Below are 26,367 nucleotides of genomic sequence, written 5' to 3'. Positions count from 1 at the left end.
TCTCCTCGACTGGTTGAAAAGCCAACAGATCTCCACACCAGCACTGCTATCATCGCTACCATGAGTGGAACAGCACCAGGCTCAGCAATGATCAGTCTCTTCCAGAGAAAAGCACAAGTGTTAACCAGGCTTGACGGTGTCAGTCATTCTACTTGCATAGGTAGCCCTACTTTCTTTGCGATATTCCTAGCAATTCTGGGAACCCTATGACACTCTTGGCTTTGCACATAACTGCCTGTTTTGTGTGTACAGCTTGGGGGTAGGGAGTGTTTTCTATGTGGTTATTAAAGACCCTATCGGCTTTAATAAAAATCAAACTTCCACCAAGCTCTGTACTTGTTACAAATAACTAGAATTGCTTTAATGTAGGAAGTAAGGGGGCGGGGGAGGGTCCAGCAGAAGTTACAGCAGCCATGCCATGAACTGGGCTGGTCCCCAGCCAGCTCCAGGATCAGGTGAGCAGAGATGATTTCCAAGCCACACGTGTGCTTGCCTTGCGCAGCTCAGCCAGACAGCAGGGTCCAGACCTTGTAACTCAGTTCTGTAAGGTACTGAACACTTCTGTACAGTACTGAGTGTCCAGCTCCTGAAGTGTGAGGGAGTTGAGCATGCTCAGTACCTGGCAGGATTGAGCCACAATGTAGTTGACGTGAGTAGTAGAAAGAAACATCGGTTGGGGTTTTTCAAAAGCACACAGCATTGGCCTACCTCTGCTCTCATTAAAGTTAACTGGAGTTCTCCCTCTGTCCAAAATGGGAGCAGAGTTATGTCTGCCCTGAGCAGTCTTGAAAATCCCACTCATAATGCATACTTGTGGTCTGAATCCTATGCTAACGCCAGCAGCAGAGCAGGAGCAGGAAACTGGCTCCAGGCTAAACAAGATTGTCCTCTAGGAAGGTAACTAACAGCTGGTCTCCATGGAGCCTTTATCACAAAATCAATAGTAGTCCGTTCTGATTTGCTTGGTGGTTCTTTACTTTGCACTGCTTTCACTGTTTATAAAAATGTTTGAGGCTGGCTGTTGGACTGTAGTTAAAACAAAGAGGACTGACTGGAAAAAGGAATCCAACTTAAGGCCATATCCATAGAGATGTTTGAAACCTTGTGGTTTTGCTTTGCAAAAGGTTTAGCAGATCTTTGGTGTTGGGTCTTACCTTGAACCTCTCTGCATTTCAGGGTCAAATGAGAAATTCAAAGTGAGACTCCCTGTGAACTGACAAGGGAAACTTGGTTGATATGGAAAGTGTGCAAAATTTGAGTTGCACTGAGTTTTGCCCCAGAAACCATCACCTTGGACAAATCCTCTCTAGGATACTATTTTACTGCTTCCCCATTGACCCAGGCAAGGCCACAATGAGCCCAGTAGAGCTAGGGAGGTGAGGATACTTCTGTACACACCACTGGTGAGGCCACTGCTGGAATACTGCATCTGTTTCTGGTGTCTAATCTTTAAAAAGGATGTTGAATGGAGAGGGTTTAGAGCAGTGCCAGACCTCAACTCATGCTTGTGGAAAGCATAAGTGTGTTACTTTGTCTCATGGAAAATCTATTTGTTAAGACATGCTTTGATTACAGGCTGAGTACCTAGAAGCTGGGAGGGAAATATCTGATACCAAAGGGTTCTTTAATTTAGCAGATAAAGACATAGGAAGATAGAATAGCTGGCACTTTCAAACTGGAAATGAGGTACAGAATTTTAAGAGCAAGGGAGCAATTTTTGAAGGGATGTGGTAGTCAGCTGGAGCCCTTAAATTGAGACCTTTATAAAGGATACTGTAGCTCCATTCCTCAAGTTATAGGCTTGAGATAGGAATTATTGGGTAAAGTTCTATTGCCCACATGAAGAAAGTAGATGAGTGTACAGTTCCTCTCTGGCCTTTAAGAGGAGAGGATTCAGATTGATGTCTTCTGAGGTAACCATGGTCTGCATCTCCATACCCTTTCTATGTGGTTGGGGATGAGGGAAAACGTCTCCAAGGAGTCATACCCTATATTTATTCTTCATGGGACTGGCCAATTAAATCTGACTTTGCATCCCAATCGCTAGGATACCTACAGGGGAGTAAACTACTTCTATCCCCTTCAAACAGCAAGACCCAACAGGCTTGAACAGATCTTATTGCTGTGTAATGACTTTTTTATCCCATGCAGATTATTTTCAAGCAGCATGAAACATAGTGCAGCTAAGCAAGTCCCATTCTTTCCAGGCCTGATGCTACCCCACTTCCTACACATTCACTGGCTTTTCCAGCTCCATCTCACCTTGATCTTCAGGGCCATAACTGTAAGGGAGTTGGGGGTGGAGTGTGCTCCCTTCTGTGGTGGCTGCATCCAAAAATGGCAGACCTGCCTGGGAACACTACTTTAAGGGGTTCCAAGATGTCAACCCGCTACCTCCCGATGGCCCAGAGAACTGAGTCAATACTCCAACCTGTTTTCCTGCCCAACTCTAAGCAGCCAGTGCAGGTGGGGGAACTCGAATATCCATTACATAACACTTGATCTAAACAAGAAGACATTCAGAAATCCTCTTTATCAAGGGATGAAAGTGGTGGAGGGTAAATCTACTGCAGGGTTTATCTCTGGCACAGGAAAGAAACTCAACAGATGGCTTTCAGCTATTGACGACAACCACTTGTTCCTTGTCAGTAGTGTTGGTAGCAACAAACTACAAGTGAGTGGAGAGCAGTAGTTCTTCTATACAATGTTCTGGACTCTTTTCCTATGGATCCTGTATTAGTTTTTCCCCTTACTGCTTGTAACAAAATGGGGAAATGAGATTAAAAATCCAATACTGAATGCAAACAGACCATTTAGGGTATACTTTGTTTGGGAGAGCTTTGTGTTTGCTTTATGGATATAACCTTTCCAGACATTGGCTGCTTCTGGTGTGATAAATAAATATTATCTTTTAAAATAGAAGCCTTGCATCACTGCAGACGTAATACAGTTGAAAACATGGATACTTAGTCACCATAAATAACAAATGGCCATTTATAGGCACTCAACTGCCTGTCAAACTGTGTGCTTTTAAATACACAGGAAGATAGAGTGGGAATGCTTTGACTCAAAACTGTACATAAAAGCATAATTTTCTTGAATGTGGTAGATGATAGAACTGAGATTCCCTTTAAAAACTTGTCTGAAGTTTTTTGTTTCTCAGTGATATTTTTTTTCTGCTCTCCCAAAGTAAGCACAAGCTTTTACACTAGAGAGAACATATGCACTTGCACATGATGTGGTTTTTTTTGTGTTTGTTTGCACAAAAAGCAAGCTGAGCATGAGCAAAAAATGCCTGGATCAAAAGCCAAACTTCCCCAAAGGATGGAGACTGCTTAGTTCTGAGATTTTTGAGCTTGCCTATCCCTAGGGCAAACCTGTGATGCAAAAAAAATACAGGGGGATGATACACAGGGCCAGCCCACAACATTTTGGCACCTGAGGCAGGGAGCTCAAATGATGCCCCCCTGCCACCTCGCTTGGGCCAAAACTTTGAAAGGTCTTAACTCTGCCTTCTTCCTGTTCTTCTCCTCTCATGGTACTGCTCTGCTAACAACTTACAATTTTTGAACAAGGCATTTTAAGTGACACTTAACTTTCAAATGCCTGAACAGCAAATGTAACTTTTCTTGTCAGCATGCTAAACACTGGCATTTTTATCTGTTAGATTATTCTAAGTGGTGCTTTCCGTGCCTTCTCGGTTGCAAAGGTTTGAACTGCTTCCTGAAGGTCCACAGTCTGGGCCAGTTCATGCTCTACTGAGATGGTTGCAAGGCCAACCAGCCTCTCCTGTGTCATTTGTGGAGCATAGATGTGTGTGTTTTTTATTATTCAGCTTGGAGGAGCTGCATTCTCCACTGGCAACTGTTACAGGAAGTGTTAGAAGTATGCACAGAGCAACAAAAGCATTTGGAAAGAGGGTGGTCATCTTAGTTGTGCCCATATTCCAGAACAGCCTTAGGAGATGATACTGCCAAAATGTATCTTGAAAGGGCTTTCAGTTCATCGCCTAAATCACTCACATCAATATCGCACATGTCCTCGTGTGTCAACACTGTCTCTAGTGCCCTGCATCACTGTTGTAGGTCTTCTTCAGGTATAGTGAGGAGTTTTGGCATATCAAACATCCCAAATATACCGCTGTGCTCCCTGAGCTGCGTGAAACTTTCTTCAGCTGACTGTATTGCACAATCTAGCACCTGGTTAAAGAATTCAACTTTGAATTGTTTGGGGTCTCTTACGGGATTATCCCATGCCTCATAATCAAAATGTCGTCCTCTTCGATGATTCTTGTATTTTTGAATGGGTGGGAAAATAGCTTCAGTGTGAAGTTCCTCTACCAAGTTCTGTGCACTCTTCAGAACGTTTTGAAATCCCTCATCCAACCAGTAAGACTGTAGGTATGACTTTGCTTTGTCCAGTTGTTCCATTGCTCCAGATATATCGGTCAACCAACTTGGAGTCTCTTGCTTACAACATTTATTTCAAATAGTCTGTCATGCCACAACACTAAGCAACACAGAAATTTGAAGTTGTGTGATTCTGGTGATTCCATTTCCCTCTGCCACTGTTCTCCCACGAACAGTTCCTGTCATAGCATTATCCTCCATAATGGCAACTATAACATCATCTATCTTTCCAATTTGGTGTGCGTTAGGCTTTATCACCTCCACTCGACTTTCCCATCATGTGGCACTCAGTGGTTTCAGTGTCAGATGTTCCCAGATGTTGCTTCAAAATTTGTCATCGATGCATTGTTGCAGAGAAAAATGCTTTGACCCACAATTCAGCAGCCTCACTAGAAGCTGATGCTGCATCAGTGACCACCAAGTTCAATGAATGAGAACTACATGAGACGAAAAAAGCTCAAGGGTTTAACTCTCAGATCCATGTCTGCACTCCTGTTCTTTCCTCTCATGTTGGCAACATTATCATAGCCCTGACCTCTCATGTCCGCTGTCACAGTTCCCGTATCTTCCAGCTTTTTAAGAAGCACATTTGTCATACCAGCTCCTGTAGTATCAATGTCAATAAAATCTAGAAAATGCTCTGACGGTCACCATTGCAGGGCCATTTTCACTAGGTTCTGTTACAAAACGCATCATTAAAGTCATTTGTTCCATATGGCCAATGTCAGGTGTGCAGTCCAGAATAAGAGTAATATCTTGCTGACTTAAGATCTGCCACAATCTTCTGTTTGACATTTGTTGCCAGTAACTGTATAATCTCGTTTTTCCAAGGTGGTGGTGACTCCTCTTAGATGCTCCTGGAGTACACCATCAGCTCCACAATTTTAATGCAGTTTCCATTGTTTGGCACGTACAGCTGATCTGAAGTGCCACACAGTGCTAGGTTTTGGGTAGCAAGCATTCTCACCATGGAAATGAGCCCTTTCAGAACATTTTGCCAGTAAAGAGACTCTGATGCAATCTTCTCTTGATGCTGATCATCTATGGTGGCCTTTACCCTTAGATCATCTCAAGTTCTTTCCACCTATGGAATGCTCTCTGGTGATTTGCTGCCTTCTCATGGCATGCCAGATTTCTAGCCAGATTTTTCCAGTCCTTTCCATACAAAACCAGTATGCAGCATTCTGGGTTTTGGCACACAAGCCATGGCCTCTGCACTTTGTCACCATTGGGGATTTCACGCCAGTAATGTGGTGTTTGGAAACTTCTATTTTCATTGTCTTTGGGGAACACAAACTTTTTCACTTGCTGTGGCCCATGCAGTACAAGGAAGTCCCTCAGGCTACTGCTCAAGTAGGTCCACAGTCCTGGATCATCTAGACTTAAAGAACTAAACGCAGCAGCAGCTGTTTCTTGTGCCTCCACCACTCTTCTCTGATCAACACTTTTTTCTTTAGGAATGTGCATGGTTACATCCATTGGAGATATGGATGCTGCAGTTGCTGCCAGGTCACCTGCCCTCTAACTGGAAGATCGGGCATCTCCTCACCATTCACATCCTCGCTGGGGCCAGAAGGCTCACCATGAACATTTGTCTAGGTATCTGAGGAGAGCTCCTTCCTGCTTAGATAGAAAAGCTTCCTTTGCTTGCTTTCTTTCTTTTTCTGAATGCTGCCCCAGTGGGGTGTTTCCTTCTTTCACTCAGGACTGCTGTTCTGTGCCAGCTGTAGAGACTCTCAACACTCAGTTAAAGGGAACAAATAAGCAGGCTGGTAGCAGGGCCTGAGTGGGGGAAGATATCAGCGTCTTAAGGGCCTAACTGGTTCCTACTACTTCAGTTGACTGCCTGTTCTCCTCAAGTGGGTTCAGGGAAGTAGCAGGAAACAGGAAGCTCCCTGAGAAGCTGGTGTTAATCAGTCCAGGCTCCTGGGGGTGCTAGAGAGGTACATAAGAGGCTCCTGCTGCTTTTTTTTGTTCCCACTCACCTTTTCGCCTGCCTGTTAAGTCTCTTGTGCCCTCCTTCCTCCAGCACAACACTCCACCATCTGTGTCTAGAGCAGAGAGAATACTTATGCACCAACAGCAGACACAATTTTCTACACTCTGGGTCCTAGTGGTACCCTGCCCCCCCGTCTGTCACCCGAGGCAGCCACCTCAGTTTGTCTCATGGGAAGGCCAGCCCTGACAAACCATCACCTTGGTTCTCATCCCAGGCATTCAATATTGAGCATCTACTTCCAACAAATACAAAACACCATGGGTGAAATTCTGGCTCTGCTGCAGTGACCGCAAAACTCCCATTGACTTCACTTCAGTGGGGGCTAGGGTTTCACCCCAGGGTGTTACTCAGCTTCAGCTGAGTTATTGCACATGATTTCAGCTCAAGACAATAAATCATCCATGGTTCTGAAAGCTTTGTGATGCTGGAATGAACTTTGCATTCCTAATGACACCCTGAACCCAGGCAACGTTTGCTCTTTTACAAGACTAGTGATAAAGGATTTACATGGTTCTGGTTATAGTACAAACGTCTCTGGCTAGAGGGTGCTTTTTCAAGTGTTGTCACTTACATAAGGTAAACAATGTTAACCCTTTCGTGGTGAGCTATGCAGATAAAATACTGAGGCAGCATTGCCTGATATGGCAGGCTAGCTACTTCAAACTTGTTAAGCTTGATCTCTCTAGATATATATCCCACCGGGCTAAGTGGCAGAACAGGAGAAGAAAACAGGAACTGCATGTCCAACTAAGACATCGTGTCTCTTCTCTTCTGCTTATTTTACAGAGCACCAATAATGTATGCAGAGCTCCAAGGAGTGCATGCACTGTAGTAAGTAGTTTGAACTAGGACTTGGGTTGTCTGGGAATTAATTTTTGGACTTACAATGTGTAATCACCAGCTAATCTGTAGGAACAGGTGACTTACGTTTGGCTTGCTTATGTATATCTCACATTTTGGTACCATTCCCATATATTGGGAGTATGAATCTTGAGCAACAGCCCTCCCTCTATATGGGGGGGTGGGGATGGGGACTTGTGCCTTTGAGGCAGATGACTTCCCCAACATTCCTTCTGCATGGGGAGAGGAATCCTATGGGGTGAGCACGCTCTCTCCCCTGCCCCGGGGGGATAAGGTAAGGATCTGGCCTTGGTCAGGAGCTCAGTCTGTTTGCATGTCCTCTTCCTTTCCTCCCCCCGAGTCTGCCTTATCTATTTAGGCCTTGTCCACCTGTAGCTCCATGCCACAGAGCAAGGCCTCTGGCAGCGGGGAAAGGCTCTGGGAGCAGGGAGTCAGTGCGGCATCACACGGCTAAAAATAGCCAAGTAGACTAGGGAGGCACTGCTTGGGCATGTAGAGAGCCGGGTAGGGCACATCTATACTCCTCTAAGCAGTTCCCCTATGTCTACACTATTTATCCCTGTGTTAGCTGGGTGTGCAGTATCTGTACTCAACATGCTGCCACGAGTGTAGACGTAACTTTAGAGTGTAAGCTTGCTGGGGCAGGGACTGCCTGCTACTGCATTTAACCATGCCTAACAAAATATGCCCCCTCTTGGTCAGTCCTTAGGCACTACTGTAATAAAGATAATATTAAAACTACACTCTTTATCCTCCTAAATCCTAGTTTACGGTGGACCTTGTGTATCTGGAGCATGTTAAGTGTGAATCTTAGAAGTGGTGTGCCGAATCTTCATTTATTCACTCTAAGTTAAGGTTTTGTGTGCCAGTAATACATTCTAATGTTTTAGAAGGTCTGTCTGTACAAGTCTCTAATATATAACTAAACTATTGTATGTAAAGTAAATCAGGTTTTTTAAAATGTTTAAGAAGCTTCATTTAAAATTTAAATTAAAATGCAGAGCCCCCCAGACTGGTGGCCAGGACCCGGGCAGCGTGAGTGCCACTGAAAATCCACTTGCGTGCCATAGGTTGCCTACCCCTGCCCTATACTTTTACTACAAGGGAAACTTACTGCTCCAGGTCCTCTATTCCAGTTCTTCACCCATGCTGCACTCTTGAACCTTCCATTATCTCTTCTCTGTCCCTACCAGCTGGTCTCCCAGCACTCTGCAAACTCTTCCAAGCCTGCATCAGTTGTCCAGACTATGAGCAGAGTAATGCCGAAACTGTTCCTGACTATCAGCAGGAAGTCCTGACTCTTCACTACCAGATGGCTCATAAGAGACTCACAGCTCACAGTAAGAGGGGAAGAGACCAATAACACCAACTAAAACTTGATTATGAGAATACATTTCTTATAACACAACAAACTTGCCTGGTCCTTTCCAAGATCACTAATGTTGTCTTAAGTGGATCACCTATTCAGATGATATCATTTTAGCTTCCTTTGGAACATCCTTGAACTTTAATTTCCCTATTCTCTGCATGAAAGCAGAAGCAATGTTGGTGTGAAGGTTTTATTTTTATGGCTTGGTCCAACCTCTTTTTCTAAGAAAAAGAAGGGAAATTTCATACCCACAGCAAAATTGGATCGTGAAAGAAGCAGTGCAATGACAACAGATTTTCTTTGTTCCTAGTGTTGTGGTGTTTTTCTGCCTATCATCACCACAGTTTGTATTTGGCAACAATATGCCTGTGAGTGTTATAGTTCTTGTTCCCTGAAAGGCTTCAAATTGCTTCCTCTCTTCCTTGCTCTCTTAACTGAAAATATATTTGCATGTCCACTCTGATCTAACATGCCCCCCAAAACCCAATAATGCAGATTGTGATCTGATACAGTATTGGACAAATCTATTGAAGATGCTGAAACAACATGGTAATGCCATATGGGTTCTACTTTCAATTAACTTAGAATGAGACCTTTGCAAGTTCATATACACATATAAAGGACTTGTACAAGCTTTGTGTCACTCCAACTCCTTTCCAAGCATTTCTCCCTCAAAACCTCAGATTGCTATGGGCTCAGTTTGGCAGTGGGAACTGCAAAGCTCAAGGGGTGAGCACAATCTCTCATGGAGCTCCCATGAGAATGCCCACTGCACTGTCACTGAGGATAGTGCAACATGCTCCTCCCTGCATAACTAGCCAGCACTGATAGCTGGTTAGAAGGGAGCAGGATCCTGGTCCCCTCTTCTCCTCACACTTTTTGAGATACTTTGCATCCTGGAGCATGGTGGTGGTCGTGGTTTGTATTACTGCAGTGTGTAGATGACACACCAAAATCAGGGCCCCACGATGCTAGGTGCTATACAAACATGTAATACCGTCCCTGCCTCGGAGTGCACAATCAAAACAGACAATGGGAGAAAGCAAGTAGTATCCCCCTTTTACAGATGGCATGGCACACATCATGCAACTTGCCCAAGGTCACAAAGGTGGCATTTAGTAGAACCAGGCACTTGAACAAAGTCTCCTGAGGCCTACCCCAATGTCTTAATCACAGGGCCATTCTCCAACTCTTACCTATAAAGGTGAAGAATGAATTAAGAGGAGCTGCATGATGCAGCCCGCAGAGACTGCTAGAAGGAAACATCCTCCTAATATCTCTGCCAACTAATACCACCATAAAACAAGATTTTTTTTTTTTTCCTGAGGTAATGCATGTCCTTTTTGGCATGAATGCAAATTATGTAATTGTCTGTAACTAAACTAGCATTTAGAGAGATTTTCATCCATTTTCTATTTGCTGTGCAACCCTGATGCAGACATTTATGGATTCAATGGCAGTTACGATGAACGGGCTTTTTTCCCCCAAGCCGAAGTCTCCAATGTGACCTCCATAATTCAAACAGATATATTATAAAGAGCCAGACGGGTATTCAGTGTAATGTGTGCAATACTACAACAAGAACATTAACAGTTGATAGAGGTCATGACAAGATGAAATATTTAGAGATGCACATGAGCCAAAACTCAGTGAACTGGAAGCCAAAATGTATTTGAATAAAGGGGGGTGTTGAGCAATTTAGAATAACACCTTTGTAAAAATCAAAGGCTATCCCTGGGCAACTTGTGAACAGACAAAAAGGGCAAATTCTATCAAATACACTATTTCTTAGTAATAACTTGCCCAGCTCTCGTTTCCCTTTATATTTAAAAAAAAAAAAAAAGCAAGGGGGGGGGCAGGAAGCCCCTTAAGACTTTCTAAAAGAAGAGGGGAATAAGTGAATGTTTGTCTTGTCTTAGTAGTATTTCTTCCTCTGAGTCCTTAAACAATCCTTTTAAGGTATTTTCTCCTAAACTCAGTCACTTTGCGCAAAAATAAACCTCGTCACCGCTGCTTAATGCTGTAGTAGTAAGAAAGGGGAACAAACATCTCGGCTTTCCAGTTGGCTGCTAAGGATATGTCTACACTGCAATAGACGTGGCTGGCCCACTTCAGCTGACTCGGGCTGTGGGGCTTGGGCTGTGGGACAGGGAAGGTCCCAGAACCCAGGCTCCAGCCTGACCCCAAATATCTACACTGCACTGAGCCGGAGTCAGCAGCCACAAGCCAACTGTGGTTTTTAATTGTGGTGTAGACATACCTTACTTTAGCTCTGTCGGTAGTTGTTTCATGGACTATATTCTCCTAAACCTAAAGAAGGTTGTATTGCTGGATGTGAAGAAATTTTACAATACATAGTGGCTGATTAAATTATTTAAATGCAGAGGTTAAGACAAGGAACTTTTAATAAAAGTAAATTTATGCTGGACCATTCTGACCAAGAAATAATGTAAGTAGATCAGAATGAAAAAAACACTTTGCATCTTGGTCTCTAATGTTGCAAAAAGGTCTAATATTTATATGTGAGAACTAGCATGTGATTTAAGACTTAATACATTTTACATAGGCTCAATATTAACATTCCAAAAGCAGCCTTCCACAACTCCATCTCGACTTCTGAGCCCATAACCATCTAATGTGTATCTAACTTGGGTATTTATATTGCCTCCGCTACTATCGTATTTGGACACCTTGCAATCTTTAATGCAGTTATCCTCACAACACCCCAGTGTGGTAGGACATTGCTGTTGTCCCCATTGCACAGCAGCACCAAGCCTGTGACTGGCTGAAGGTAACAGGGCGATTGTGGCGGAGCAGGGAAGTGAACCCAGGCCTTCCAGGTCCCAAATGGGCAGCAGAAGTTTCCTTACAGCAGTGCTTGAAGCGTGGCCCCACCCCTCATGCCGCCCCACCCCTCATGCCACCCCACCCCCTGGTTGCTCTTCTCCACCCCTCCCCACCAGCTCACACTGACAGTCGGGGGGGGGATGTGGGAGGGCATGCCCTTGATACAGAGTGTTTGGAGAACAACTGAACAGCAGTGATTGAAAAACTACTCCAATTCTCTGAATGGCTAGTGCCCTGTCAAATATTAAGGAAGGACCCAGGCCAGTTCTGTTAGGGCAAGATCCTGCCACATGCAGAGAAATCTGACCTCAATCCAACAAAGCACTCAGGCACATGAATAGGAGTGAAGCAGAAGGTTGTGGCCTGTGCACATTTCAGGTGAAAATCGCCTTCTGTGTGAAAAGAGCCCCCACAAGGCCCGTGCGTAACATACCTCCCACTTAAACCCTCTTTTCCAGGCTTAGGTTCTGTGTAAGCCTTGTGCTGACCCTTGTCACAGGGGGTGAATTTTATCCTGGTGGAATAATCTGCTAGCTAGTGACAGCACTTCCAGTGGTGGTTTTTCAACAGGTAAAACTCAAATGAGCAGCACTGATGGGTCGTCCTCTTTCGTAGTTACCTCTTCATAGAGAGCAAAGAACAGTGCCGTTTAGGGCAGCATTGTTGACACAAGTTGTGAGGCACCGAATTAATCTGAAAAGGAGGAAGCACTACCCCACTGTTCCCTTGGGACTCTGTTGCCCTTCCACTCTCTGAGTGTTCGGTGATTGTGAAAAGGGCCTTGAAACTAACTACTTGTCCATAGAGTTATCTTGGCCTGGGGCAGGGGGAGCGGCACAAGCTTCCCTGCCATTGCTCTGCCTAAGGCTATGGCTACACTACAAGGCTTTGAGCGACCCGGGTGTGCCGCTGCAGCTGTGCCCCTAAAAGGCATGCGGCGTAGCTGCTGTTTGTCAGCAGGAGAGAGCTCTCCTGACAACCAGTAACTTCCACCCCTCACAAGCAGCAGCGGCTTTGTAGGCAGAAGAGCGCTCCTCCTGACGACAGAACGCTGTTCACACTGGTGCTTTTCATCTGTAAAACTTTTGTCGTTCAGGGGGTGTGGTTTTGGGGGGTTTTTAACAACCCTGAATGACCGCGACAAAGTGCCATTGTAAACAAACCCTAAGTTCCCCACACCTCATCAGAAGGGACCATCTATACAGATAAGGTCATTCGGTCTCCTTGCCTGGTTTACCCTGGGCCTCTCGGCTGAGACTGCTGACAAAGGCCTGACTCCTGATATCAGTGAGCCCCGCATATGAAGGGCTTGCAGGATTTAGGGCCCCAACAACCCATTACAATGATTTTTGTGATGTAGATGTGTCTTGGCTCCCAAGGAGACTGAAACCACTGATGCATTTAATAAAGGCAACTAAACAGCCATCAATGACTTATTGATCTTGGGTGTATTTTTAACAAGTGACATAGTGATGAAAGCTCCTGCAGTCCATTGCAATCCCCTCTGCTATCCAGCCTCCATTTTTATTTTTCCTCTTAAATTATTCAGTTGACTTCACTGTTACCAGTCCACCTGTGAGACCTAAAACTCAACATCTGTGAGCTCCTAAGACTGGAACTAAACTATGTAGGTTATATCAGGCTGGTAATGCAAGGACACTGTATGCAGTGACTAACTCAACTGCAGAGAAAATCCTCTCTACTACCCATCTTTCTCTGTAAGCAATGACTCTGTCCTCCACGGCTCCTTAGAATACTAGCATATTCCATACCTTATCCTGGGGGGAACTATAGCTACCTGAGTCTGTTTTTCAAACATGTACAGTTCCACACTTCACAACTCTTCTCTTGGAATGGCTTCTGACGGTGCCCTTCTCCCAACTCCTCTCTCAAGATGAAGCCAAGTGAGGGGCTCATTTATGCTATTTATCTTTTTTATGACCGCGGAGAACTGGTTATTTGTACGGGGGTAGCACCTACAAGGCCCTCGACGGACATCCAGGCCCTATTGTACTAGGCACTGTGTGACCATAACGAAAAGGTGGTCCCGGTTAAAAAGCTTAAATCTACATATAAGATGAGACAATAGGTGGTTACAACAAATGGATGAGGGAACAAAAAGGAAACTGTGCTATAGCGAAGATCAGCTGAATAACCGACTGCCTTGGCACACTAGCTGCCTTACCGTTGTTGTATGGAATAGGTAGCATGGCAAAGGGGATTTTTAAAGGAGAATAATGTAGCGGGGGGGGGAGTTTTTTTTTATGGGGAGCTACTCCCATATGTAAACGGTTATTAACCAGACCATCTTTCTGGACGGAACAATGGTACATACTGGAGAGGAAGGGTGGGTATCCACATTTTGAAAATAACTAAAGTCTTGACTTCTCCTCACCAGAGACTGGGGTTCCTAGAAGATGCTGACACAGCATTGCAGTCCTAAGGCACCTTTGGCGCGGGGAGGGAAGGCTGCATGTCAGAAGTTCCATACTTATGACGAGAGACTAAACCACAATCTCTCCTGCGTATCCAGCTAGAAGTTTACAGTGCTTTGGCACTTCCCCAAAAGTTCAAGGGATAATCCCACTTTCCTGCCTAACACTGCCTCCTCTCTCTAAACAGGCACGAATGTTCAAGGCTGTTTGTGATGTGAGTTACTTCTGTGCCCATGATACCTGCCACATTTGTCTGTGCAGCCACTGCATTAACCCTTTCTAATGCATTGCTTTTGTCATGCACTTCGGGATACACTAGGTAGGACGGATCCTCTATAAACCCCGGTTTCTTATGGCTGATCAGAGACTCGGAGCTAAACTGTGAGGGACTCGTACTCCCAGGAGCAATAAGAACACCGCGGCTGGATCCAAGCCAAGATCACTGTAGAAGCTGTTATTTTGCTTCCTGGCACTCTGCCTACTATAACTAAACATACACTTAATTTTAAGAAAAATGGGACCTAACTAAGCCCCTCTTGTTTGTGAATCTTATAAACTGAAAGGTTTTTCCTCCTTCTGTTTTCAACAGAAGTTGATGTAAAGCCAAAAGAGTATATGGGAGTGGGTGTGAAGTCCAACCTCAAGCCTTAATATCTGATGAGGCTGTTACAAAACTAAAATGCCTGTGTCTTTGCATCCTTCATACTGTCTATAGGCAGGATCGAAGCTGGCAGTTCTGCTTTAATTTTTGACAGTTGATTTATATTAAGGCTGGATCACCTTCCCTGCAGAAACAATGCAACTTTTAAATCTTCAGCACTTACTGCTTTGGACTGATCTTTGGAATCAAGGCTTTACAATTTGATTTATTGCTTGCCAGTGTACCAGGCTTACAGCAGGTGAATGCCAGCAGCTATCTATTTCCTTGCACTTAAGTCTGCTAAAGGGCTACTGCCAACTAGATTTGTTTTATTAAAAGTCTTACAGAACCTGTAAGATGACCAGAAAGATTTTGATTTTCTTCTTTTAACTGCAAAGAAACATCTCATTACCACATTCCCCTGTAGCAAAACAGCATCATTTTCCTAGTGCACAAAAACCAAAAGCTGGAAACAAAAGTGAAACTGTTCATCTGGAATAATTAAATCCCCTTCTTTACTCCCCCTGCACAAAATGGCAGACAGCTTCCATGTGTTTGTTATATCTGAACTCAGTCTGAACACGCTGGGCCTACTTCCCCACTCATTTTCACCACCTTTACACTGCTAGGAAGAGGTAAATCCAACTCCTCTGATCCTAGCCAAGGAAGAACATGGCTGATTAGAATGCTCTTATGCTAGTAGTTTTCCAACTTACTCTTAGGACAAGAGTACAGAGTTGCATGGCCTCAACTAAGGGTTTATTTGCCACTTGTGTAACATAGTGTGATTTTTAAATTGATTTAGCTAAAAGTGCAAACAGCTGTGTGCACGCTGCTGTTTTGAATCTACTTCATTTCAGGTCGCTCGGATCAATTAGGAATGTCACAGTTTGAATGGTGTAAATATTCTCAGGTCACAGTGCCACTTCAAATAGCTCTTAAAGCTGCTTGGGGGAAAGTGTTGGAGTGAAAAGTTTGACTGACTAGCTAGGTGCAGGCAGTAGAGTAGCGTTTTTCAAAACTCCTAGGAGATCTTGACACTCAGTTCCCATTAATTTTAATGGATTCTGGGAATCCAAATCCCTTGAGCAGCATTGACCATCTCAGCATTAACTTTACCTGCAGCTCTCCAATCAGATACTATTTGTGTCTGTCACTGCACAGGAAGAGGAAGTAAATGACAGGCAAGTGGTGCCAACATCAGGCACTCTGATGGGAACCAAATGTGAGCCAAGGCATTGCATGTCTTGGCAGGCCTAACAGAATGAATAGCCAAAATACAGCTGGTGGGAGTCTGAAAGAGACAACTGACTTCTAACAATAGCAGTCATGCAAGAGCAAGAGAGCGATGTCCCTAACATCAGAGTGGCGGGGAAGAGCCACGTAGGGCCAGGATTTCACCCAAGTTGTATAGCTTCCTGGTTTTTTAAAAACCAACAGCTGAAGTCTCACTTTGACTCTCTGCTCTTGTAAAAGTGGCGGGGGACCTATAAAGACCTGTGGAGGTCAGGACCTCCATTTCAGATCTCATCCCAAAGACCGGAAAGTGAGAACAGCAGGGTGCCAGTTCACCACCCCTAGTAACCAAATCCAGCCACCGGGTGAGGGGGAATGGGATTAGCCTCCTACATAGGCAGCGGTCTTGTACTATAGCAGCCAAGAGACCAACTGTTTCTGTCAAATGTGGTGTATTGGGGAAGCAATCACATTCTGAAACCACAGATCACTGTCTCGTTGGAGGTTATAGGTGTACACTAAAAATTAGCAGTGTGATCATTGCGGCAGGGGCAGCAGTTCAGGCTAGCCACTGGAGCTCAGACTCAAAGGGTCCAACAGGCGCGGAGTTGGGCAGTTAGCCTGAACTACTGCCCCTGCCACAACATCCACCCCATTTTTGGCATGCTCACTCAAGCACAGATAGCAGCTGGAGCACTATGTAGACATACCTCCAGGGGCTCTCCCAGGCACTGTGAAGTCCTCTACCATATTGCCACAAGCACACGTGCCTGCCAGTCTCCTGCTCCAATTCAGCAGATTGTAAGGAGAATGGAGCTATCGACAGTGTGTACATGGGAAAAGCATTTAACATCCCTTCCAAAGAACTTTGAAAGGGAATGGTTCAGAAGTCTGATCCCTAGTTTTAAATAAAAATCCCTGGGCTGCCTTTTCCACTTAGTGTGTGGTGGTCTGATGTGGCTGTCAAGATCCAAACCAGTCTGAAGTACATGATGTTTCTACAGTAGCTGTTCCTCACTAACAGGGCTCTGATTAGACTATGAATTCACATTTGCTGGTTAGTTTGACCAAAAATCAATTCCCTCCCCACCCTTTGTCCCTCTTGTATATTTAGTTTTGAGGGCAGGGGTTGTCTGTCTCTTACTATGTGTATGGGCAGCACCTGGCACAATGGGGCCATGATGTTGATTAGAGCCAATGGATGCTACTAACACTAATAATTAACACTGTTGCTTTGATTCTTTCTATTTTCCTTCATCAGACCCCTCCCTGCTTTCCATTCTGAGAGCTGGGCAAGGCTAATTGTTGGCTTGCAACAGGCTGATAAAACAGTGATACACAAGAAGCAGCTGTCACAATCTCTGTATCCTGTCGCCCTCTCTAAGCAGGTATCCTGATAATTGCCATGCTTATGTCAGACAGGAAGCACCATGGGAGTGGCTGAGCATCAGAAATTTTCCCCTGTTGCTCTAGGCAACTCTGACCAAACTTGCTCAGACCTTTCTTTGCGAGATGCAGCAGAAAAGACACATTTTTCTTTTTCATACCCCTCCATAACATCATGTCTTAACTAGCTCACTTCAGTGAGAATCTCTTCCCACCCCACCCCCATTCTTCTTAAAACTCTCAAGTGACTGATTTGGTCTTTTGGAGTAGAAAAGGTCATGGGGGAACCTAATGCTAAATAACAACTCGGCAACTTATTGCAGCCGAGGAGTCCCATGTAACAGTGGCTCTCAACCTTTCCAGACCCCTGTACCCCTGTCAGAGTCTGATTTGTCTTGCATACCCCCAAGTTTCACCTCACTTAAACTATTTCTTACAAAATCAGACATTAAAAATACACAAGTGTCACAGCACACTATTACTGAAAAATTGCTTACGGTCTCATTTTTACCATATTATAAAATCAGTTGGAATATAAATATTGTACTTACATTTCAGTGTATGGTATGTAGAGCAGTTTAAAGAAGTCATTGTCTATATGAAATTTTAGTTTTACTGCTTCACTAGTGCTTTCTATGCAGCTTGTTGCAAAACTAGGCAAATATCTAGATGAGCTGCTGTACCCCTTGGAAGACCTCTGCGTACTCCCAAGGGTATGTGTACCCCTGGTTGAGAACCACTGTCATAACACTGAAACTGGCAATCTCCTTTTGATCATTATAAATGAATCTGGTGACCTTCTTCAAGAAGCTCTCTCACCTCCATTGTTTGCAGCAGGCCTTGAATATCTTGCAGGGGAAACACACTCAGGCTACAGATGTACCTTCTAAATTTTCCATGAAATTCTATTCAGCTGTTGCTGAGACATAAATTAGTTATATGCCATCATAAATGTGTGTGGTGCTTTGCAATCACAAAGTTAAACAGGCCTCTGAGGCTATGTCTATACTGCAGTGTAAGCCTAGGGTTCACACTCTTTCTCAGACCTAACACTCACCCCTTCCATCCACATACAAATAGTGTTGACCCAGGGTCCCTGGAGCCACGGGTGTGGAGGTTTCAGGCCCTGTGGCTCTGCAGTGTAGACACAGCCCTATTCAACTCGTGCTTTAGGAGTCTGCCAAAAGTATTCCCCAATCCTATTCGCTGACTTTCTCTGGCCTCTGGACAGGCAAGTTTTCCCACACTGCACCAGAAATGGAGAGCACGCCGCTGGTGTGTGGTTCTCTTCCCCCGCCCCCCCCCCCCACCATGTGGGTCAAATTCTCCATTGGAGTGATTGCAGTTACTCCTCCTTTACACTGGTCTGACTGAGAACAGAATATGCCCCCAAGTGGTTCGCAGAAGGTGTAAATTAAAGTAGTGCAGCTGATTCTATAAACTCAGGGGGAACCCTTGAAAAGAGCGCCAAACTTAAAGGAATACAAGCTGTCAGGAACCATATCCCTGATGCCACAGAACCTGGTTGCTGAGCTCTGTGACTTTATCCTCCCGCACAATTATTTCAAGTTTGGTGACCATATATACCAGTGGCACCGCTATGGGCACCCGCATGGCTCCACAATATGCCAACATTTTTATGGCTGACCTGGAACAACGCTTCCTCAGCTCTCGTCCACTCACGCCCCTTCTCTACCTATGCTACATTGATGACATCTTCATCATCTGGACCCATGGGAAGGAAACCCTGGAAGGATTCCACGTGGAAGATTTCAGTAGCTTCCACCCTGCCATCAACCTCAGCCTGGACCAATCTACATGGGAGATCCACTTCCTACACACCACGGTGCAAATAAATGACGGTCACATTAACACCACCCTATACCGAAAACCCACCAACCACCATGCCTACCTTCATGCCTCCAGCTTCCATCCCGGACACACCACACGATCCACTGTCTACAGCCAAGCACTGAGGTACAACCACATTTGCTGCAACCCCTCAGACAGAGACCATCACTTACAAGGTCTTCACCAAGCTTTCTCAACACTACGATACCCACACGAGGAAATAAGGAAACAGATCAACAGAGCCAGATGTGTACCCCGAAGCCTCCTGCTGTAAGATAAGCTCAAGAAAGAAACCAACAGAACTCCACTGGCCATCGCATACAGTCCTCAGCTAAAACCTCTCCAACACATCATCAGTGATCTACAACCCATCCTGGACAACAATCCCTCACTTTCACAAGCCTTGGGAGGCAGGCCAGTCCTCGCCCACAGGCAACCCACCAACCTGAAGCAGAGTCTCACCAGCAACTACACACCGCAACATAGTAACTCTAATGCAGGAACCAATCCATACAACAAACCTCGATGCCAATTCTGCCCACCTATCTACACCAGCGACCCCATCACAGGACCTAATCAGATCAGCCACACCATCACCGGTTCATTCACCTGCACGTCCACCAATGTAATATACGCCATCATGTGCCAGCAATGCCCCTCTGCTATGTACATCGGCCAAACTGGACAGTTCCTACATAAAAGGATAAATGGACACATCAGATATTAGGAACAGCAATATACAAAAACCTGGAGGAGAACATTTCAACCTCCCTGGACACACAATAGCAGATTTAAAGGTAGCCATCCTGCAGCAAAAAAATTTCAGGACCAGACTTCAAAGAGAAACTGCTGAGCTTCAGTTCATTTTCAAATTTGACACCATCGGCTCAGGATTAAACAAAGACTGTGACTGGCTAGCCAACTACAAAAGCAGTTTCTCCTCCCTTGGTGTTCACACCTCAACTGCTAGAAGAGGGCCTCATCCTTCCTGATTTGAACTAACCTCGTTATCCCCAGCCTGATTCTTGCTTGCATATTTATAACTGCCTCTGGAAATTTCTACTACATGCATCCGACGAAGTGGGTATTGACCCATGAAAGCTTATGCTCCAATACATCTGTTAGGGTATGTCTACAATACAAAATTACTCCGATTTTACAGAAGTTGATTTTGGGGAACAGATTGTATGAAGTTGAGTGCACGCGTCCACACTAAGCACATTAATTCGGCGGTGTGCGTCCACAGTAGCATGGCAAGCGTCGACATTCCGAGCGGTGCACTGTGGGTAGCTATCCCGCAGTCCCCACTGCCCACTGGAATTCTGGTCTGAGCTGCCAATGCCTGATGGGGCCAAAATTTGTCACGGGTGGTTATGGGTAAATGTCGTCAGTCAACCCTCCCTCCATGAAAGCAATGGCAGACAATTATTTCGTACCCTTTTCCTTGGATTGCCCGAGCAGACGCCATAGCCTGGCAAGCATGGAGCCCGTTCAGGTCACTGCAGAAGTTATGACCATTGTAAACACCTCACGCATTATTGTACAGTTTATGCAGAACCTGAAAAACCAGGCGAGGAGGCGATGGCAGCACGGTGACAAGAGTGATTTCTCTAAAACCGCAGTCCCCAGCAATTTGGAGATAATGGTGTTAATGGGGCAGGGTCGTGCTGTGGAATGCCGATTCTGGGCTCGGGAAACAAGCACAGACTGTTGGGACCACATGGTGTTGCAGGTTTGGGATGATTCCCAGTGGCTCCGGAACTTTCGCATGCATAAGGGCACTATCACGGAACTTTGACTTGCTTTCCTCTGCCCTGAAGTGCAAGAATACCAAGATGCGAGCAGCCCTCACAGTTGAGAAGTGAGTGGCAATAGCCCTGTGGAAGCTTGCAATGCCAGACAGCTACCGGTCAGTTGGGAATCAATTTGGAGTGAGCAAATCTACTGTGGGGGTTACTGTGATGCAAGTAGCCAGTGCAATCATTGAGCTGCTGCTATCAAAGGTAGTGACTCTGGGAAATGTGCAGGTCATAGTGGATGGCTTTGCTGCAATGGGATTCCCTAACTGTGGTGGGGCTATAGACGGAACCCATATCCCTATCTTGGGACCGGACCACCAGGGCAGCCAGTACAGTTACAGTACAGCAGTCAGTTACTCCTACTTGCATCCACTTACTGATATATATATCTCATACCATCTTCTATATTGCCTCTCCATTTGGCCTGCCTTTAAATGGTAACAAGCTCAGACCCGTAGTCCCTGACTCAGAGTTTTCAATTTTCTCTGAAGAATAAGGTACTAGGGAGAGCATAGATGGAGGTAGCAGCTGGAAGACTAACGGCAATGACCATGTTTTAAGGAGAGATTTGAGGGATGCCGGCAGACAGTGTTGTCACTGATCAACGTAAAGCCAGGCAGCTGTTAAAACAGGCTTTTGCCTTATCCCATTCTATCTCTATGCAACACAACATGCTTTCACACCCTTGAAGAAAGGGACCTACACTATAGAGACCAATCACTGGGATGCGTCAGAGGCAGCCAATCAGGAGCCTATTCCATGTTGCTAAATTAAGCAACAGAACAGGGACCAGAGCAGACGTGGAAGGTAGGCTTCATAAATCAAATTTCCGGACAGTGTTACAGCCTTGCAGTTGAAAAGCAAACCGTGCTCACTCAACCCCATTCATGTGGCTCCAGGCTTCACTTACAGTTGCTGAACATTGCAGCAGATTTTTTTATTACACAGATGATGAGAGCAGATACATTATTACATATTTGCTAAAGCCAATTCATATTTTTATACATTAAACAGGTGTTATACATATTGGACCCCATTTATCCCTGACCCGCGAGTCATTCCACTGACTGCAGTGGTGTTCTACAAAAGAAGAATTTGCACCATTATATTTATTGGGCTTAATAAACCACTTCATTATTCCAGTTTTATGCCAGTATGATGCTATTGACTTGACAGTGGTGAATCAGGCTGTGATGGCCTATGTACCCTCACACTGGCAGCGAAAGGGTTAATTGTAGCCAGAGAGCAACTAGTGCAGCTCGAGTGCAGGGGCATTAGGAGGAGCTGGTGCCAGGTCAGGCAACTCATACAGAAGGGACTTCAGACAGTAGAAGGAAGGTGGTTGGGGAGAGTAGGAGTTTGGACCCTCTCCCAAGCACGGAGCTCTAGCAAAGGTTCAGGAGAGAGACATGGACCTGCAGACTAGGAGAAAGCTCTGAGAGACATCCCAGGCTCTGCAGCGTTCTTTCCTGCTCTCATACAGACGGAAGTGGTAACGGGCACATCCACAAAAGGCCCTTGGTACATAAAGCCCAGATTTAGTGGCCACTTCAATCCACAGAACTCCCACTCCATTGCCACCCGACCCCATGGGTCCCTAAATTCACTCCAGGCCTAAATTTTTGCTCAAAGTTATTTGGGGCCTAAGCTTCTGCCATCTTGGCCCCAGTTCTGTTTCACTTCAAACTCTGGGGTATAACTAGAAGTGATGGAACAGGAAGAAACTCAGAAAGGGAACATGTAGGCTAGCAATACCAGGAAACTTCCATATCAGTGGCATCAGCAGAATAGTCTCCCAAGGAAAGTAATGGATGCCCCAAAACTTCAGCTACTTCCAAGTGGCCAAAGTACTGGAAATTACTACACGGAGAGGAATAATCCAGCCCTGCAAGGGATGGATTGTTAACAAAGCTGATGTTTTAATTTTCATCATTCGGCTGTTTAGGTCATATCCCCATGAGATGAATGGAAGCAGTTCAAACCTTTTCTTAGGGCCAGACTGTGATACCCTTCCACAGTTAGTAACACCTTACCCTCACAAGATACGCCAAAGACTTCAAGGACATCCACTCCTCGTATAAGGTACTACTTCACAGGCGGAATCTGGCTTTCGGGGCTTTCAGGGCCAGATTCTGGCCTCCTATACATTAGTGCACATGGGGAGTGAATCTGCTCAGAGTGCAGTATTAACTAGTCTTTTGTCATAGAGACGTTCATTCACATAGACAGCGAAGGATGCTCGGTCCTGGCCACTTCCCCTTTTTTGCAAAAGGCCTATGGGCTGCATATGCAGCTCAGACAAGACCCAAAAAGGGGAAGCCTCTCAAGAAGCTGCCTTTCCTCTCAGCACAGCCCTCTCTGCACCTTTCTGTTTGTGGTTAAGGTGGTTGTATTCATCTCAGCACTATACAGCCTAAGTGAGCACACACAACCGCATTTGCTCCAACCCCTCAGACAAACACCTACAAGATCTCTATCAAGCATTCTTACAACTATAATACCCACCTGTGGAGGTGAAGAAATAGATTAATAGAGCCAGAAGAGTTCCCAGAAGTCACCTACTACAGGACAGGCCTAACAAAGAAAATAACAGAATGCCACTAGCCGTCACCTTCAGCCCCCAACTAAAACCCCTGCAACGCGTTATTAAGGATCTACAACCTATCCTGAAGGACGACCCAACACTCTCACAAATCTTGGGAGACAGGCCAGTCCTTGCCTACAGACAGCCCCCCAACCTGAAGCAAATACTCACCAGCAACCACATACCACACAACAGAACCACTAACCCAGGAACCTATCCTTGCAACAAAGCCCGTTGCCAACTGTGCCCACATATCTAGTCAGGGGACACCCTCACAGGGCCTAATAACATCAGCCACACTATCAGAGGCTCGTTCACCTGCACATCCACCAATGTGATATATGCCATCATGTGCCAGCAATGCCCCTCTGCCATGTACATTGGTCAAACTGGATAGTCTCTACGTAAAAGAATAAATTGACATCTGATTTGTGTCCAGAATTTATAACATTCATAAACCAGTCGGAGAACACTTCAATCTCTCTGGTCACGCAATCACAGACATGAAAGTTGCGATATTACAACACACAAACTTCAAAACCAGACTCCAGCGAGAGGCTGTTGAATTGGAATTCATTTGCAAATTGGATACAATTAGCTTAGGTTACCTTGCATAATGACTTAGCCACTCCCAGTCTCTATTCAAGCCTATTTCCCCTTGTTTTTTCCTACCCCCTCCCCAGACGTTCTTGTTAAACCCTGGATTTGTGCTGGAAATAGCCCACCTTGATTATCATACACATTGTAAGGAGAGTGATCACTTTAGATAAGCTATTACCAGCAGGAGAGTGGGGGGTGGGGAGAGAAAACCTCTTGTAGTAGTAAACACCCATTTTTTCATGCTTTGTGTGTATAAAAGATCTTCTGTACTTTCCACAGTATGCATCCAATGAAGTGAGCTGTAGCTCATGAAAGCTTATGCTCAGATAAATTGGTTAGTCTCTAAGGTGCCACAAGTACTCCTTTTCTTTTTGCAAATACAGACTAACACGGCTGTTACTCTGAAACCACACACTCTGTGTTCTTCTTCCTTCCACTCCCCACTCCCTCCCCTGTATAATCTTTCAGGAACTAGGTCCTGGAGGGTAATGGTTGGGGCAGGTTCAAGGTCACTCTCTATGGAAAGCAATCATACTTCTGCCTCCTAGGGAAACGAGATTAAAACAAATTGGCAAACACCACACGCTGTGCTAGAAAGATTCCCACTGCTGATCCGTATGGAAAAGCAGTGTGCTGATTACACTACAAACACACTGTATCACTTTTCTGTATGGGAAACTTCAAATTAACTCATTTATCCCAACTCACTTCACAATCTTAACATGAATTAATGTCTGGGTAGAATCAGTTAAAGCTATTCTGGCAAGCCTCAGCATATCCAATGAACAGGAGCTTTTCTAGAATTGTCCACATAACCATTACCCGTCCTCCCTATATACAGAAAGATGTTTTTCTTATCCCAGCTGAGTCGGTTACAGATATGGAAATTCAGTCGGAATATGTTTTGGAAATTCAGTGTTTTCTGGGAAAAACTGCTGCTACTCTGTCTTTTTTGGTCAGGGAAGTATTTGTTTATCAGTATGGGGGTGTTGTAAAGAGATTGCTTTAGTGTAAATTGTAGCTGTTACGAGGAAGCTACAGAATTGTTATGGGGAAGTAACTTGTGCTCTAGCACTACTGTGAGACTTTTCTAGTGGTTGGTTTTTTATCCTGGGTCCAAACGTGCTCTCAATGGGAACAGGAGCAGGGCCTATATTGTCTCTTTCCAACTTGGGATTCAATCTGGTAGTCTCTTCAATAACCTTTACTCCCAGAAGGCTAGAGTGTGGCAAGCTCTTACACCAGTGCATGGGGAGGGAACTGTCTGAGGAGCTTTTCAGCCAGACTGTACAGCCCATGCACGGGCTCTTCAGAGTTGCAGCCACTATGCTCAATGGATCATAGGGACAGTTCCCTCAGAGTTCACCAGAGGGGCAAGGAGGAGGCAAATTCATGGTCCTCCACCACCTTCAACGCTGGCCCACAGAGCAGCCTGGCCACATGAGGGAATTAGGTAGCACCTTCCTTAATGGTGGTATGGCCTATGCAGATCCCCATGAGGTGGTGTGATTCAGAATTCCCTTCTGCTCAGCCCATTGGCTGAATACCACAGTGAGGCCCACAAGCAAGTTCACTGAGGTCACTGGGACGACTTCTCTGAGTGAAGCTTGCAACTTGAGCTCCAGCGCTGCATTGTTTATCCCTTGGCATCACTACATGCACTCTTTGAAAATTCACTGGCATGGAAAATTAAAAGGGTGCCAGCAATAACACACATGCACACATATCACAGGTAACCTGACCCGACGAACACTGGGAAAGCTCCAGATCAGCAGGGGTGTTCGCTACCAAAGGTAACACTCACAAAACTCACAGAAATGAATAGGACAGAGATTTCCATTCGCTTTCAAGTGACTGGAACATGAGAGAGAAATAGAATGAGGGAGTGAGAGATTTTTCTCAGTGGGGCTCTGGTTCTGCTCTTAGTGCTCTGTCGATTAGCACTGCCTGGAAGGTACATTCAGAGTATAAATCTAAACGTTTAGACTATTTCAAAGAAGGTCAAATATAGACCCCAATCTTGCAAGGGTTAATTATGCCTATGGGGTAGTCCCAGCCTGAGACACCTCGAAGGCCTGATTTTCAGAGGTGCTGAACATCTGCTGTAGCCACTGATTTCATTTGGAGTTGTTAGTGCTTTGAATAACCAAGTCCAAGGAATCTCAAGTCCCTGGAAATCAGTGGCTATATGTTTGGTACTGAGACCTGCTACTAGCCCTGGGCCTGCCCCTACTGAAGTAAAAAGCTGGATTCCAAATGACATAAATGAGCATCTGGCTGTGACAAGTGTCTTTTAAAAAAAAATAGATATAATGTGAATTTAGTGAAGGTGAAAGATGCCTAATGGAAAG

Source organism: Lepidochelys olivacea (assembly GCF_965140295.1).
Source record: "Lepidochelys olivacea isolate rLepOli2 genome assembly, chromosome: 4".
Lineage (NCBI taxonomy): Eukaryota > Metazoa > Chordata > Testudines > Cheloniidae > Lepidochelys > Lepidochelys olivacea.
This window is presented reverse-complemented; position numbering follows the sequence as displayed.